This window comes from Pan troglodytes, chromosome 3 (genome assembly GCF_028858775.2).
Source record: "Pan troglodytes isolate AG18354 chromosome 3, NHGRI_mPanTro3-v2.0_pri, whole genome shotgun sequence".
NCBI classification, from domain to species: Eukaryota; Metazoa; Chordata; class Mammalia; order Primates; family Hominidae; genus Pan; species Pan troglodytes.
The window spans coordinates 140,769,337-140,784,156 of record NC_072401.2 but is presented as its reverse complement, the minus strand read 5'-3'; the positions used below and the strand labels follow the sequence as shown (position 1 = coordinate 140,784,156).

At 40.4% G+C, this 14,820-nt stretch overlaps 1 protein-coding gene and 1 non-coding gene across 7 annotated transcripts in view; both read right to left on the bottom strand.

The window, feature by feature from the left end:
* The window catches only part of NAA15 (N-alpha-acetyltransferase 15, NatA auxiliary subunit), an 88,553-nt gene that overhangs the window by 65,618 nt on the left and 8,115 nt on the right, over positions 1-14,820 (bottom strand). For 2 of the 6 annotated variants that reach the window (XM_063809040.1, XM_063809041.1), the window contains exon 2: positions 572-665. The exons of the other annotated variants lie outside the window; for them this stretch is intronic. The gene's annotated coding sequence lies outside the window, so the exon portion shown is untranslated. The remainder of the gene's footprint in view (positions 1-571; positions 666-14,820) is intronic. 6 annotated transcript variants of the gene reach the window in all.
* On the bottom strand, positions 6,124-6,232 carry LOC112209018 (U6 spliceosomal RNA). The gene has a single exon (XR_002943706.1). It is a non-coding gene; the product is annotated as a U6 spliceosomal RNA (small nuclear RNA).

Sequence of the window (14,820 nt, the reverse complement as noted above, 5' to 3'; positions counted from 1 at the left end):
TGCAAAATACTACATACGGTATACTTTCAACATATGTTTTACATTCAATTCACTTAAAACAGGTTTTATAAAGTGACACAGTAGACAGACATTTTCAGTTCTCCACAGAAGAATCATTGCATTAAACAGAAATACAGGTCTACATTCCCTCATCTGAAACTCTTGTGTTTGGGGAGTTCTTGAAATTTCAAAACTGTGAATAAGGATTTCCCTTGCTATGCAAGGAATGCCAGAGTATCTATTTGTCCTCCTACCTATAACACCTGCATATGTTAGTTCAAAATCTAACATAGTAGTTTCAAAAATACTACAAGAATAATGCAGGCTATTGTTTTTCAACAGGAATTAACATTTAAAATTTTAACACTCTGCTATAGAAACAATGAAGCAAAGAAGCAAACCAGGATATAATTAAAACAAACTGGGCTGGACTCATGCCTGTAACTGCAGCACTTTGGGAGGTGGAGGTGGACAGACTGCTTGAGCAGGAGTTCCAGACAACCCTGGGAAACATGGTGAAACCCTGTCTCTACAAAAAATACAAAAATTAGCTGGGCCTGGTGGTACATACCTGTAGTCTCAGCTACTGGGGAGGCTGAGGTGGGAGGATTGCTTGAATCTGGGAGGACAAGGCTGCTGCACTATAGCCTGGGCAACAGCAAGACCTGTCTCAAAAAACAAGAGACTGAATTGTTCTAATAGATAATAAAGTCACATGTGCTAAATTCTGGCACCATACACTCTGAGACTTCTGCTCCCAAATGTATAAGAATAACTGACACTAGATGAGGTCCCTGCCAACTATAAAACTGGAAAGTAAACATAAAATAGCTGTTTTCAGCTGCTGGACAAAAGCCAATACAGGACTACCGTTTCAGAAGAGAAGCAGGGTAAATCCCAAGAAAAATCCCTATTTCTCTCTAGAAGCATCTTCCAGACTGCAGAATAGGTGTAAGAGGTGTAGGGGTGTGGGTGGGGGACCTAAACAGAGCTTAGCAGTCTCACTGACCTGAGTAGATATGAGAATTAGAAACTGCTGGGACACCTGGAATTTATGGGGCAGGGTGCTACAGAGAACTATATATAGAAGAGGCTTCAGAAATCTGCCACAGGAGTTGGACACGGTGGCTCACGCCTGTAATCCCAGCACTTTGGGAGGCTGAGGAGGGCAGATCACTTGAGGTCAGGAGTTCAAAACCAGTCTGGCCAACATGGCAAAACCCCATCTCTACTAAAAATACAAAAATTAGCCAGACATAGTGGCACGTGCCTGTAATCCTAGACCTTTGGGAGGCCAAGGCCAAGGTGCATCACCTGAGGTCAGGAGTTCGAGACCAGCCTGGCCAACATAGTGAAACCACATCTCTACTAAAAATACAACAATTAACTGGGCATGGTGGCAGGCGCCTGTAATTCCAGCTCCTCAGGAGGCTGAGGCAGGAGAATCGCTTGAACCCAGGAGCTGGAGGTGACAGTGAGCCAAGATCACACCACTGCACTGTCCAGCCTGGGTGACAAGAGCAAAACTGTATCTCAAAAAAAAAGAAAAAAGAAAAGAAAAGAAAAAGAAATCTGCCACAGGAATCCTCCATCCTCCGTCAAATACTAAGCTGAGGCTGGGAGCGGTGGCTTATGCCTGCAATCCCAGCTCTTTGGGAGGACAAGGTGGGCGGGTCACTTGAGGTCAGGAGTTCGAGACCAACCTAGCCAACATGGTGAAACCCATCTCTACTAAAAATAGGAAAATTAGCCAAGCATGGTGGTGCATGCCTGTAATCCCAGCTACTCGGGAGGCTAAGGCACAAGAATCGCTTGAACCCAGGAGATGGAGGTTGCAGTGAGCCAAAATTGCCCTATTGCACTCCAGCCTGGGCAACAGGGCAAGACTCCGTCTCAAAAATAAAAAATACACACACACACACACATACACACACACACACACACAGAGTAAGCTGAACAGGTACACAGCAAAGGTCTATGAAAGCTGGGCAAAGAACAATTACCAAGTAGCATGAGCCCAACAACTACTGGTGCTCATGCATGGCTGGCAGACATTTGAATTCCAAGTATCAAGTTAAGAGACTACGTTAAAGACTTCAGAATTCAGCAGAGATCCAGAAAGCTCACACCTTAGGAATAAGATTAATCTAGACCCATGTATTAGTCCATTTTCGTGCTGCTGATAAAGACATACCTGAGACTGGGCAATTTACAAAACAAAGAGGTTTATTGGACTTACAGTTCCATGAGGCTGGAGAAGCCTCACAATCATGGCAGAAGGTGAAAGGCATGCCTTATATAGCAGCAAACAAGAGAAGAGAGCTTGTGCAGGGAAACTCCCCTTTTTAAAACTATCAGATCTCATGAAACTCATTCACTATCATGAGAACAGCACAGGAAAGACCCTCCCCACGATTCAATTACCTCCTACCAGGTCCCTCCCACAACGCCTGGGAATTCAAGATAAGATTTGGGTGGGGACACAGCCAAACCATATCAACCCATCTTTATTAAAACTTAAAAACAAGCCTCAAAAAGAACAAGCTGATAAACAAGCAAATTGTCTGCCAAAACAAAACTCTATTAAGAAAGGCAAGAGGATCCAGATATTAAATATCCTAGGATCCATACTATACAAAATTATGGGAGGAAAATTACTATAAATTCCAAGCAGGAAACTAACCCATGACCTACAGGAGAAAGAAATCAATAAAAAAAGAGTCAGAAATATTAATAACAATGACGTAAGTAGCTGAGACTTGAAAACAAGTTACTATTACGTAACACTAAAGGATTTAAAGCAAAACACAAAGGCAACAAAAAAACAAAGGAGGGGGCCAGGCATGGTGGCTCACACCTGTAATCCCAGCACTTCGGGAGGCTGAGGCAGGCAGATCATGAGGTCAGGAGATCGAGACCATCCTGGCTAACACAGTGAAACCCCATCTCTACTAAAAATACAAAAAAAAAAAAAAAAAATTAGCCAGGCGTGGTGGCGGGCGCCTGTAGTCCCAGCTACTCGGGAGGCTGAGGCAGGAGAATGGCATGAATCCGGGAGGCGGAGCTTGCAGTGGGCAGAGATTTCACCACTGCACTCCAGCCTGGGCAACAAAGCGAGACCCCGTTTCAAAAAAAAAAACAAATAAGGGCCAGGCACTGTGGCTCAAGTTTGTAATCCCAGTGCTTCTGGAGTCTGAGGCAGGAGGATCACTTGAGGACAGGAGTTTGAAACTAGTATGGGAAACACAGTGAGACCCATCTCCACAAAAAAATAAGTAAAAGGCTATAAATTTTTTTTTAAGAAGAAACAGAAAATCTCAATGAAGAAATGGAAACTATTTTTAAAATGGAAATGTTTAATAGAAGTCACCTTAAGAAATCAGAAAAAACAAGAGCAAATTTAACCCAACATAAGCAGAAGCAAATAATAAAAACAGAGTCGATTAAATAGAAAAAAATTAGAAATATTTGGCTTTGGCAAAAGAAAAAATACGAAAAAATAAGAAAAACAGAAGAAATTTGTGAAATCAAAAGCTGGTTCTTTGAGAAGATCAAAAAAATGAATAAATCTCTAGCCAGACACAGTCACAAAAGTGCACAGCACAGAATAGCTTATTAAAGGCCCAGCTTTCTAGCCAGAGGATAAAAAGAAGGTGGCTGGGTGAGGTGGCTCCCACCAGTAACCTCAACACTTTGGGAGGCCCAGGCAGGAGGACTGCTTGAAGCTAGGAGTTCAAGATCAGCCTGGGCAACATGATGAGTCTCAGTCTCAAAAAACACCAGGGAGGCCAGACGCAGAGGCTCACACCTGTAATCCCAACACTTTGGGTGGCCGAGGCGGGCGGATCACCTGAGGTCAGGAGTTCGAGACCAGCCTGCCCAACATGGTGAAACCCCGTCTCTATTAAAAATACAAAAATTAGCCAGGCGTGGTGGCATGCGCCTGTAGTCCCAGCGGCTCAGGAGGCAGAGGCAGGAGAATCGCTTGAACCCAGGAGGTGGAGGTTGCAATGAGCCGAGATCATGCCACTGCACTCCAGCCTGGGCGACAGAGTGAGACTCCGTGTCAAAACATAAATAAATAAGTAAATAAAAAACCCGGGGAAACATTCAGGAAGATCACAGAGAAAGAACTGGGAAAAGCAACACCACAAAGTTGTTTATGAATCCCTAGGTTTGCCCCCTAACCTATACATGCAAGAATATGACCCTACTCACAATATTAAAGACTTTGAAAACCGAACTAACAGATACTCTGTTCAGGCACCAGACTGGCTATGAAGTGGCACATACATGGAATAGACCCAAATAGGACTGCAAAGATGTTGAAAAATACACTGACATTAGAACAACATCCCAAAGAGGAGTTGGGACTTGAAGCTTGAACCTAACCAAATCACTAAAACAAAATTATCAACATTTTCCACAGGATTTAAGTGAGATCCAGAGTCTAATAAAACAGTATGCAAAGAGGAAAATCTCAACTTGCCTGGGAAAAGAAACAGATACTAATGCAAAGATGAAAGAGATATCTAAGACTTTCTATTCAGTGCTATAAAAATGCTTAAGGAAGCAATAGTGAACACTTTGAAACAATTTTTTTAAGGAGAAAATACCTCACTGTATGGACTCAAGAGCAGAAAGAAGATAACAGATAACAGGAAAGTAGCAGTGTGCAATAAAATTTATCCAATCTGAAAAACACAGAGAAAGATGTTTACAGAAACAGAGCTTTAGGAACCTGTTGGTAAGAGGAATCCCAGAAAGAGACATTCTCAGTCGCCAGGCACAGTGCATCAGCACCACAGCTGAGCTGAAACACCGTATCATGAGATCATGGCATCTGAAACCCACAATATTAAGAAAGAGAACTTGGCTGGGTGTGGTGGCTCACACCTGCAATCTCAGCACTTTGGGAGGCCAAGGTGGGCAGACTGCCTGAGCCCAGGAGTTCAAGACCAGCCTGGCAACATGGCAAAACCCATCTCTACTAAAAATACACAATTCTCCAGGCATGGTAGTGTACACCTGTAATCCCAGCCGCCCACGAGGCTGAGGTGGGAGGATCGCTTGAGCCTGGGAGGTTGAAGCTACAGTGAGCCATGACCATGTCACTACACTGCAGTGTTGGCAACAGCGAGTGCCTGTCTCAAAAAATAAATAAATAAATAAAGCAAAAATAAAATAAAAGAAATACAACTTTTGGCTGGGTGCGGTGGCTCACGCCTGTAATCCCAGCACTTTGGGAGGCCAAGGTGGGTGGATCACAAGGTCAGGAGTTCGAGACCAGCCTGGCCAACGTGTTGAAAACCCATCTCTACTAGAATACAAAATTTAGCCAGGCTGGAGTGCAGTAGCATGATCTCGGCTCACTGCAATCCCCGCCTCACGGGTTTAAACGACTGTTCTGCCTCAGCCTCCTGAACAGCTAGGATTACAGGCATGCACCACCATGCCTGGTTAATTTTTGTATTTTCAGTAGAGACGGGGTTTCACCATGTTGGCCAGCCTGGCCTGGTCTCCAACTCCTGACCTCAGCTGGTCCACCAGCCTTGGCCTCCCAAAGTGCTGGGATGACAGGCGTGAGCCACAGCACCCGGCCTACAAAAATGTTTTTAGATATACTGATCCAAACTATCGCCCTGTAACTGGATAAGGGATTATAGCTCTGTAAGAATTCTGTTTTCTTTTATTCAAGCTAAACAGCTTTGTTCTTTTAGCTGTTACTTATATGAAAGTTTTAAGTTCCTTTTGTTTTTTTTGAGATGGGGTCTGTCGCCTAGGCTGGAGTACAGTGGCGCGATCTTGGCTCACTGCAACCTCCACTTTCCGGGTTTAAGCAATTCTCTTACTTCAGCCTCCCAAGTAGCTGGGATTACAGGCACATGCCACCACACCAGGCTAATTTTTGTATTTTTCGTAGAGACGGAGTTTCGCTGTGTTGGCCAGGCTGGTCTTGAACTCCTGACCTCAGGCAATCAGCACACCTCAGCCTCCGAAAGTGCTGGGATTACAGGTGTGAGCCACCATGCCCAGCCTCCTTTGACATTTTAGACCACTCTATGAAGTTGATATAATATTATTCCCATGTTTCTATGTTTTACTTAATTTTTTTATATTTAAGAAAACATGGAATATTTCATGAATTTACATGTCATCCTTGTGCAAGGGCCATGCTAATAATCTTCTTTGTATTGTTCCAATTTTAGTATATGTGCTGCCAAAGAAGCACCGTATATTTAAAAAACTAATAGGGTTTCAAAAAAACAAACGGGGGAACCAAAATGGAATTGCTAAATTTTTATTTTTCCAAATAAGCCATTAAAAAAAATTTTGGTGTTAGTATTTCACACACACACACAAAAAGCATCTTAATATTATAAAGGTAATAAATACTCAGTCTCAGAATAAAAAAGACAAGAAAGATCTGTAAGGAATTTTACACCAATATTTTTGTGGAGTACAAGCATTAGGGCATCATTGGTCTTTATCTTTGGAAGTTTTGGACACAGAAGTGAAAATTACATATATGGTCTTACTAGCAAGCAAAATTGAGTGCAACAATCACCATCCACTTTCTGAATATTATACTCTTGTTAATGTATCATAAAATGTGCCAGATTTTATATTTCATTTACTTTGTAGCATGAAATTATGTCACTTGAAGAGAGAACATTAAAGTGGCATTTCGGATTCCTGCTTGATAAGAGTAGAAATCTGCAAAACAAGGATTACACACATGATTGACAGACAGCTATACAATATAACCTCAGAGTTATTTCCATGACAAATACTTCCAAGAGAGTTTGAAGAGAGAACAATGGGGTAAAACAGAAGTATAACCAATTATCCAATTATATAAAACCTGAACTGCAAATTATTTTAAAGCAAACACAAATATTTTCAAGTATAGCACATAAAAAACACGGATTAAGTCCCCTATAGGTTAATGGCCATCCTCTAATTTGGGTTTGTTTTGTTGTTTTTTCAAGACAGTGTCTTGCTCTGTCGCCCAGGCTGGAGTGCAGTGGCATGATCTGGGCTCACTCCAACCTCTGCCTCCCGGGTTCAAGAGATTCTCCTGCCTCAGCCTTCCAAGTAGCTGGGATTGCAGGCATGTGCCACCATGCCCACCTAATTTTTGTATTCTTAGTAGAGACGGGTTTCACCATGTTGGCCAGGCTGGTCTCGAACTCTTGACCTCGTGATCTACCCGCCTCGGCTGCCCAAAGTGCTGGGATTACAGGCGTGAGCCACCGCGCCCGGCCCACCATCCTCTAATTTCTACACCCTCCACAAATCCTCATAAAAACCATATAGGCCAAGAAAAAGAGCAAATAAAATCATCCGTAGCTGACCCCACAGCATTATAAGGAGATGAAATGACTAAAAACTCCAATTTACGTATAAGAGCATAAACATTGAAGACCAGAAGCTTCAATGGGAACTGTCCAGAAGAGCAATATAGCAGGGTCCTAGTGGTAACCGAATTACATATAATATGACTGAGGATTTACCATCAGGAGAGGGCCCCATCTGAGAGAAAGTACTGGCACATCTGATACATGACAGTGAGAGCAATGGCTATTGGGAAGTCAAAAATAATACACTTAGAAAGTATGTAAGATCAAAGGCAACAGTTTTAGCAAGGCACAGTTTCTGGAGAGAAGGAGGTGTCATTTGGAGGGTTGATGATAAAGGAAAAAAAGGAAGTGACCAGAGCATAAATGGCCTACTAAAACAAGACAGAACTATGGCGGGGGGTGGGGGGAGGTGTTAATTTATTTTTAAAACTACATTTCACTGTGGCAACAAATCAGAGTGCTCTTGAACTAAGAGACTGAGAAGGCCACCCTAACCCCATCACCAAAATAAGACAAAATAAGATAACAATATTGTTGGTACAATAAAATCTGGCACAAACAACCTGAACAGAAAAAAGGACTCAGCATTCATACCAAATTACTTATAAGGAATAAAAAGTAAAATACTTGGGCAGACAAAAATACACCAAAAACGCTTACAGAAAAAAGATGTAATAGCACCATATCCATCGCAAATTTAAAGTAATTAAATAACAAATGCAGACATAAAAGAACACCTCAAATGAGAAACTCAAAATTTTAAACAGAGTAGACAAATAACAGGAACTTGTAAAACATGAACAAACTGAACTTAAATGAAGACTAAATTACAAAAGATGCCCTAGAGAGAACAGATATGATCTAAAGAGATAGAAAATAGGAATGCTTTCACATAAATGAAAAAGAAATAGATGTGAAAAGAATCAAAGAAAAGTCATACATATAGAAGAGAGAGAACAGGTGGTAGATGTGAATCAAATATTTTATATCCAGCCAAGCTGTCCTTCAAATATCAAGGATATAGGAAACAATTTAAACATGTAAAAATTTAAGAAATTGTTTCACAAGCATTCCTGAGGAATCTACTAGATGATGAGCTTTATCCAACCAAGAAGTGATTGAGAACTTCAAGAAAAGATCTGTAAATCTTTAACAATATTGTAGTACTAAATTTAAAACAAAGGTATTGATGAGGAAGAATAGTATGTAAAATGACATACTCTCACAAAGTAAATATAACTTCAAAAAATCACAGGAAAAGAGACAGAAAAAAAAGAAACTGGAATAAGACTTCACACGTAAGAAAATGAAACCAAATGGCTCTAATTTAAAGCTGATAAACCAAACAGAAGAAACCTAAATTTTTTTTTAAAAAAAGAGAGAGACTAAGAGGATTTTTAAAGGTATAATATAAAGGTAACTAATGAAAATATAAACTCTTAAGTAAAAAATAAAAATAAAAAATAAGCAAATAAAAACATCAAACAGAATATAAGACCCAGAGTAAGTATAACATAAACCAAAGATGAGATCAATTCAGTGAAAAAGCTAAGGTTTAAAATAGACTACATCTACAAAAGAGCAAGTACTAATAATACACGTGCTTTACCATTTGGCATGCACTTGTATATGTATCTCACTACCTAATTTGGGAGGTAGTTTAGAAAAGTACTGCTTTTCTCTTTTACTCAGATTTGCCGAGTCGTTGTTGTTGTTGTTGTTGTTGTTCTTGAGACGCGGTCTCACTCTGTCACTCAGGCTGGAGTGCAGTGGCATGAACACTGCTCACTGAAGCCTGCACCTGCCAGGCTCAAGCAATCCCCCACCTCAGCCTGCCAAGTAGCGGGGATTACAGGCACGTACCACCACGCCTGGCTAATTTTTGTATTTTTGTACAGATAGGGTTTTGCCATATTGCCCAGGCTGGCCTGGAACTCTTGGGCTCAAGTGATCCTCCCACCTCTGCCTCTCAAAGCACTGAGATTACAGGCGTAAGCCATCGTCCCTGGCCTATTTCCTGGGTTTTAAAATGTCACTTGGTCTCCCACAGAAATCTTTAAAATGAATTAGCCTCTATCAAAAGCTTCCCTAGGCCGAGGCAGAGCTTGCAGTGAGCCGGGATCGCGCCACTGCACTCCAGCCTGGGTGAAAGAGCGAGACTCCGTATCAAAAAATAAAATAAAATAAAATAAAATAAAATAAAATAAAATAAAATAAAATAAAATAAAATAAAATAAAATAAAATAAAAGCTTCTCTAGGCCGGGTGTGGTTGCTCATGCCTGTATTCCCAGCACTTTGGGAGGCCGAGGCAGGCGGATCACAATGTCAAGAGATTGAGACCATCGTGGCCAACATGGTGAAATCCCGTTTCTACTAAAAATACAAAAATTTGCTGGGCATGGTGGCACACGCCTGTAATCCCAGCTATTCAGGAGGCTGAGGCAGGAGAATTGTTTGAACCCAGGAGGCAGAGGTTGAAGTAAGCCAAGATCATGCGACTGCACTCCAGCCTGGTGACAGAGCGAGACTCCATCTCAACAAAAAAGCTTCCCTAACAAAGAAACAGTTGGAAGATGCTTAAGTCTCCTTGGTTTTCATTTAGTGGCAGTGGCAACCTAAGATGGCAAAGAATGTGGCACTATCTCAGGTATTAGATGCAACACCAGGGCTCTTAGTAAACAGCCATACTTCAGAGTTAAGAACTACTCAAACATAGGATATATGATCTCTACAACTCTAAGTTAAATCATGTACAGGTAAATTTTGTTACATTGCTTGTTTTGAAAACACACATTGGCTCCAACACAATTGATGGGGGGCATTTTGAGCATTTTAAATTTCATGTTTGCTTCTATGAATTTCATCTGTTAGAAACTCTAGATGAACACAGAAAACAGCACCTAGCCAAAACAAGTCTCATAGGCATGCACAGCAGCACCCAGACACACACCTCAAACAACTACCTCAGATCCCCTTGTATGTTGTGAGCCACAATGAACCACACCCATCTACATCTGATGTTACAACTTACCATCAGATTTCAGATAACCTGCCTTTCTCCACTTCACAATAATTTACAAACTGTACTCCTTCAGATGCCCACTTCTGCAAGCAAGCACTGTCTTTTTCAAGGTAAAGTGCAATATTTACATCATAGTATTATGTATTTGTTAACCATTTAACATATGTAAAACAGTACTACCATTTTAAGTTCTTATCTTTGTTTTTAATCTGTCACTAATAATGTTTTTTAATGTTGTGGTCAAACTCATTTTCCCCATAAGCCCTGTGGTTTTTATTGCGTGATTTTGCAAAGCGCAGCGACTTTTAGGAATCTCCATGTCCCGATACAGTGGAATTACCTGTATATAAAGCATTTAGAAATATACTGTAACAGGCTGGGCGCGGTGGCTCACACCTGTAATGCCAGCACTTTGGTAGGCCGAGGCGGGCAGATCACCTGAGGTCGGGAGTTAGAGGCCAGCCAATGGAGAAACCCCGTCTCTACTAAAAATACAAAATTAGCCAGGCATGGTGGCACATGCCTGTAACCCCAGCTACTCGGGAGGCTGAGGCAGAAGAATCACTTGAACCAGGGAGGCGGAGGTTGCAGTGAGCCAAGATCACCCGGCCACTACACTCCAGCTTCGGCAACAAGAGCGAAACTCCGTCTCAAAAAAAAAAAAAAAAAAAGAAATATACTGTAACAATGTAGTCATTAAGTATTGGCTATACTTACAATTTCCTTAAGGGAGTGTCACAAAGTTTATATCAGCTAACATGTAAAAAGTCTAGCATAAAATCTGGCTCAAAATAGATACTAAATAAATACTGCTTTGCTTAATGTTCCCCTTCTTAAAAATTCTAACTTGGTCCTCAAACATTGATAATTAAAGGTAATCTTGTACTACCCAACAAGTTCTCTTTGAAAAATAGAGTAACATTTTAAGTGTAAGCCATTTTATTGTGAGAGGAAAAAAAAGTTTTTGAATTTGAACAGCAACCATGTGTAAAAGCAGACAACCAACCAAGGCCAGGCTTTTTTTCCCTAGGTCTACTGTTTTTAAAAGCAAACTTTCACTTCTCCTTTTATGTAATCAGATAAAACAACTCTTACAGATGCCACTCAGGAATGTTTACATAATCTCCTCTGTAATAAAATCAAATGGAATCTTTAAAATTAAAAATAATACTGGCTTCAAATAATATTATTTCCCCAAGGTGTTTCAGTAGAAATTTCACATTATTTCAACTGAAGATTTGTTCATATTATACTAACCAAAGAAAGTGCAGTAGAGCCCGTGAGATAACAAAAACATCAACCTGTCCATCATTTAATTCTTATACTGCAATTTTTATTTTACTTTTTTCCCCCCCCAGACAAGGTCTCATTCTGTCACCCAGGCTGGAGTGCAGTGGCATGATGATAGCTCATTGCAGTCTTGAACTCCTAGGCTCAAGCGGTCCTCCACCTCAGCCTCCCAAGTAGCTAGGACTACAGGTTTGCATCACCACCACATCCAAGTAACTTTTTCATTTTTTCAGAGACAGAGCCTTGCTATGTTGCCCAGGCTGGTCTCAAACTCCTGACTTCAAGAGATTTTCCACATTGGCCTCCGAAAGCGATGGGATTACAAGCTATTTTACTTCTAAATAACAAGGAAAGAAAAGATTGCTTTAATTAAGTTAAAAGTGTAAGAGATTATTTTAATGCCATATTAAGTAGTGAACAATATAATTTCCTATCTTATCTAGGAGGAAAAAAACCACAGGCAACAAGTTAGACTAGTGTTCTTAAAGTTACAACTTTAATACAAGTTTGTACAGCATGTATCATAAAACAACTTAGATGTTTAAGCCTACAGCTGGCATTTCAGGGAAATTTCCAAAAGTCAAGAATACAACCACAGCATAAAATTCCTTCCACACCCTAACATTTACACTGAGAACTATCACTGAATTTAAGCCTCTTCACTCACCCTTCTTACTATCAGAATTGGCAACTGACATTCTTTTCAGAACTATTTCTCACTAAGAATCTTAAGTTTGTCTCGTCAACAGGATATTGCCTGTAAATAGAGAGCAAAGTTGTATTTAGATATGAATGCTGATTGCTGGCTAAGCTCACTGTTATGTGACTTGTTCTCTCTTCCACATCAGCTTCCCAGCATACCAAGAATTAAACTTGATTTTTAAATTTTCTGAAAAACACAAAGCAACTCTAACACTACGATTATTTTCCTTCAAAAAATTTTTTTAAAGAGATGGAGTCTCGCTATGGTGCCCAGGCTGGAGTGCAGTAGCAATTCACAGGCACAATAATCACAAACTATAGCCTTGAACTCCTGAGCTCAACCAATCTTGCTGCCTCAGACTCCTGAGTAACTGGCATGCACCCCTGCGCCCAGCTCTTCTAACATTTTATATTTTAAATTTTATAACAGGTCTATTTCTTAATATCATATATAGTGATCATCAACCCTGACTTCGTGTCAGAATCGGTTGTAAAGCTTTATGAAATGACATATGGCTGAGCCCTACTATCTGAAGATTCTAATACAGCAGCAGGCTCCTCACAACAAACTCATTTAATCCTGATACCATTTCTCCTCCAATGCCAAAACCAAAGAAACAATAACAAAATTTTCCTCTTATTATGCTTTTGTGATGAAAGGCTATATAAACAAATACTGTAATTCATTTATAAATTAAACTTCAAAGTCTTACCATAATATAGGCTCTGCCCAATATCCTACAATTACTTCATGCACTAATGTACTCTGTAATGCCAAAGCCCAGCTTAACTCCCTTCTCCAAAAATTTATGCAAGCACAAAATCCAAAGATCTTTTTCTCTCTTGCCCTGTAATCACTATTTTCACACTCACTTCACATAACAAATATTTATTAAACATCTACTATGGTACATCATTTTAACCAATGTGAATAGAGCCATTAACAGACGTCCTTATCTTCATAAAACCTACATTTTAATTGTGGAAAACGTGATAAACATAAAAGTAAATGTATGTCAGAAGCTGATAAATGAGAATAAAGTAAGAAATAAGAAAACAAGGTGAGAAGGACTGACTGCTAGCCAAGGAAGGTCTCTAAATAACATTTAAAGGACACCTGTTTAGCCAGGCATGGTGGCATGTGCCTGTAGTCCCAGCTACCCAGAAGACTAAGGTGGGAGAATCGCTTGAACCCAGGAGACAGAGGTTGCAGTGAGCTGAGATCACACTACTGCACTCCAGCCCTCCAGCCTGGGCAACAGAGTAAGACCCTGTCTCAAAAAAAATTTTTTTAATTAGGCCAGGCATAATGGCTCACACCTGTAATTCCAGCATTTTGGGAGGCCGAGGCAGGTGGATCACCTGAGGTCTGGAGTTCAAGACCAGCCTGGCCAACATGGTGAAACCCCGCCTTACTAAAAATACAAAAATTAGCCAGGTGTGGTAGCAGGCACCTGGAATCCCAGCTACTCGGGAAGCTGAGGCAGGAGAATCGCTTGACCCCAGGAGGCGGAGGCTGAAGTAAACTAAAATTGTGCCACTGCATGCTAGGCTGAGTGACAGAGCAAAACCCTGTCTCAAAAAATAATAATAAAAATAAATTTAAAATTAAAAATAAATAAAGGACACCTGAGCACAAGTCCTAAAACAAATAAGAAAAATGAGTCACACAGGTATCTGGGGGAGAAAATTCTGAACAGTCCTTTGCATATGATCCTTTATACGACCTAGCTTTTTATGTCCAAAAATGCTTTTATGAAGAAAGAAGATATATTTGAATCAATGCTCTGTCAGAACTTCATTGTCAGAAGCAGAAATATTAAAAGATATAAGACTGCACACTAAGGAGAGAGATCCCTTCAGTTGAGGCCAGCTGGACAGTATCTCTCCAGTCCCCGAATCACACCGAGCACCATGCCCGCCTCTCTGGAAACTGTTAGTTAACCAGCGCTCCAATAGTTTGGATGGCAATTCTATTATCATCAAATAACTAGTTTGAGCCCCAATAATGACCCAGGACTGCAAGACTTTGACACATCTAAAAAATGGAACATTAAATTCAGTTCCCTTTTAAGCTTTAGTCTGCTTTTCTGAAAATATAGTGTTGTCCATCTACTACTATTGAAAACTGAACTGTGGTCACTCTGCACAAACAAGTATTTTTAACCCACTCTTGACGCAAAAGAATTATTTTTTAAAACATTTCAGGTTTCTAACACAATACAGAATTTTAAAAATATATGCTGTCAGTTTAAAACAAAAATATTTGTTCATTCATACTGCATCTCACTCGAGAAAGACAAAAATTAAAAAGTAAGCAAACAGGCCAGGCGCAGTAGCATGTACCATAATCTCAGCTACTTGGCAGGCTGAAGCAGGAGGATCACCTGAGCTCAGGACTAGCCTGGGCAACATAGTGAAATCTTGGACGGACACACACA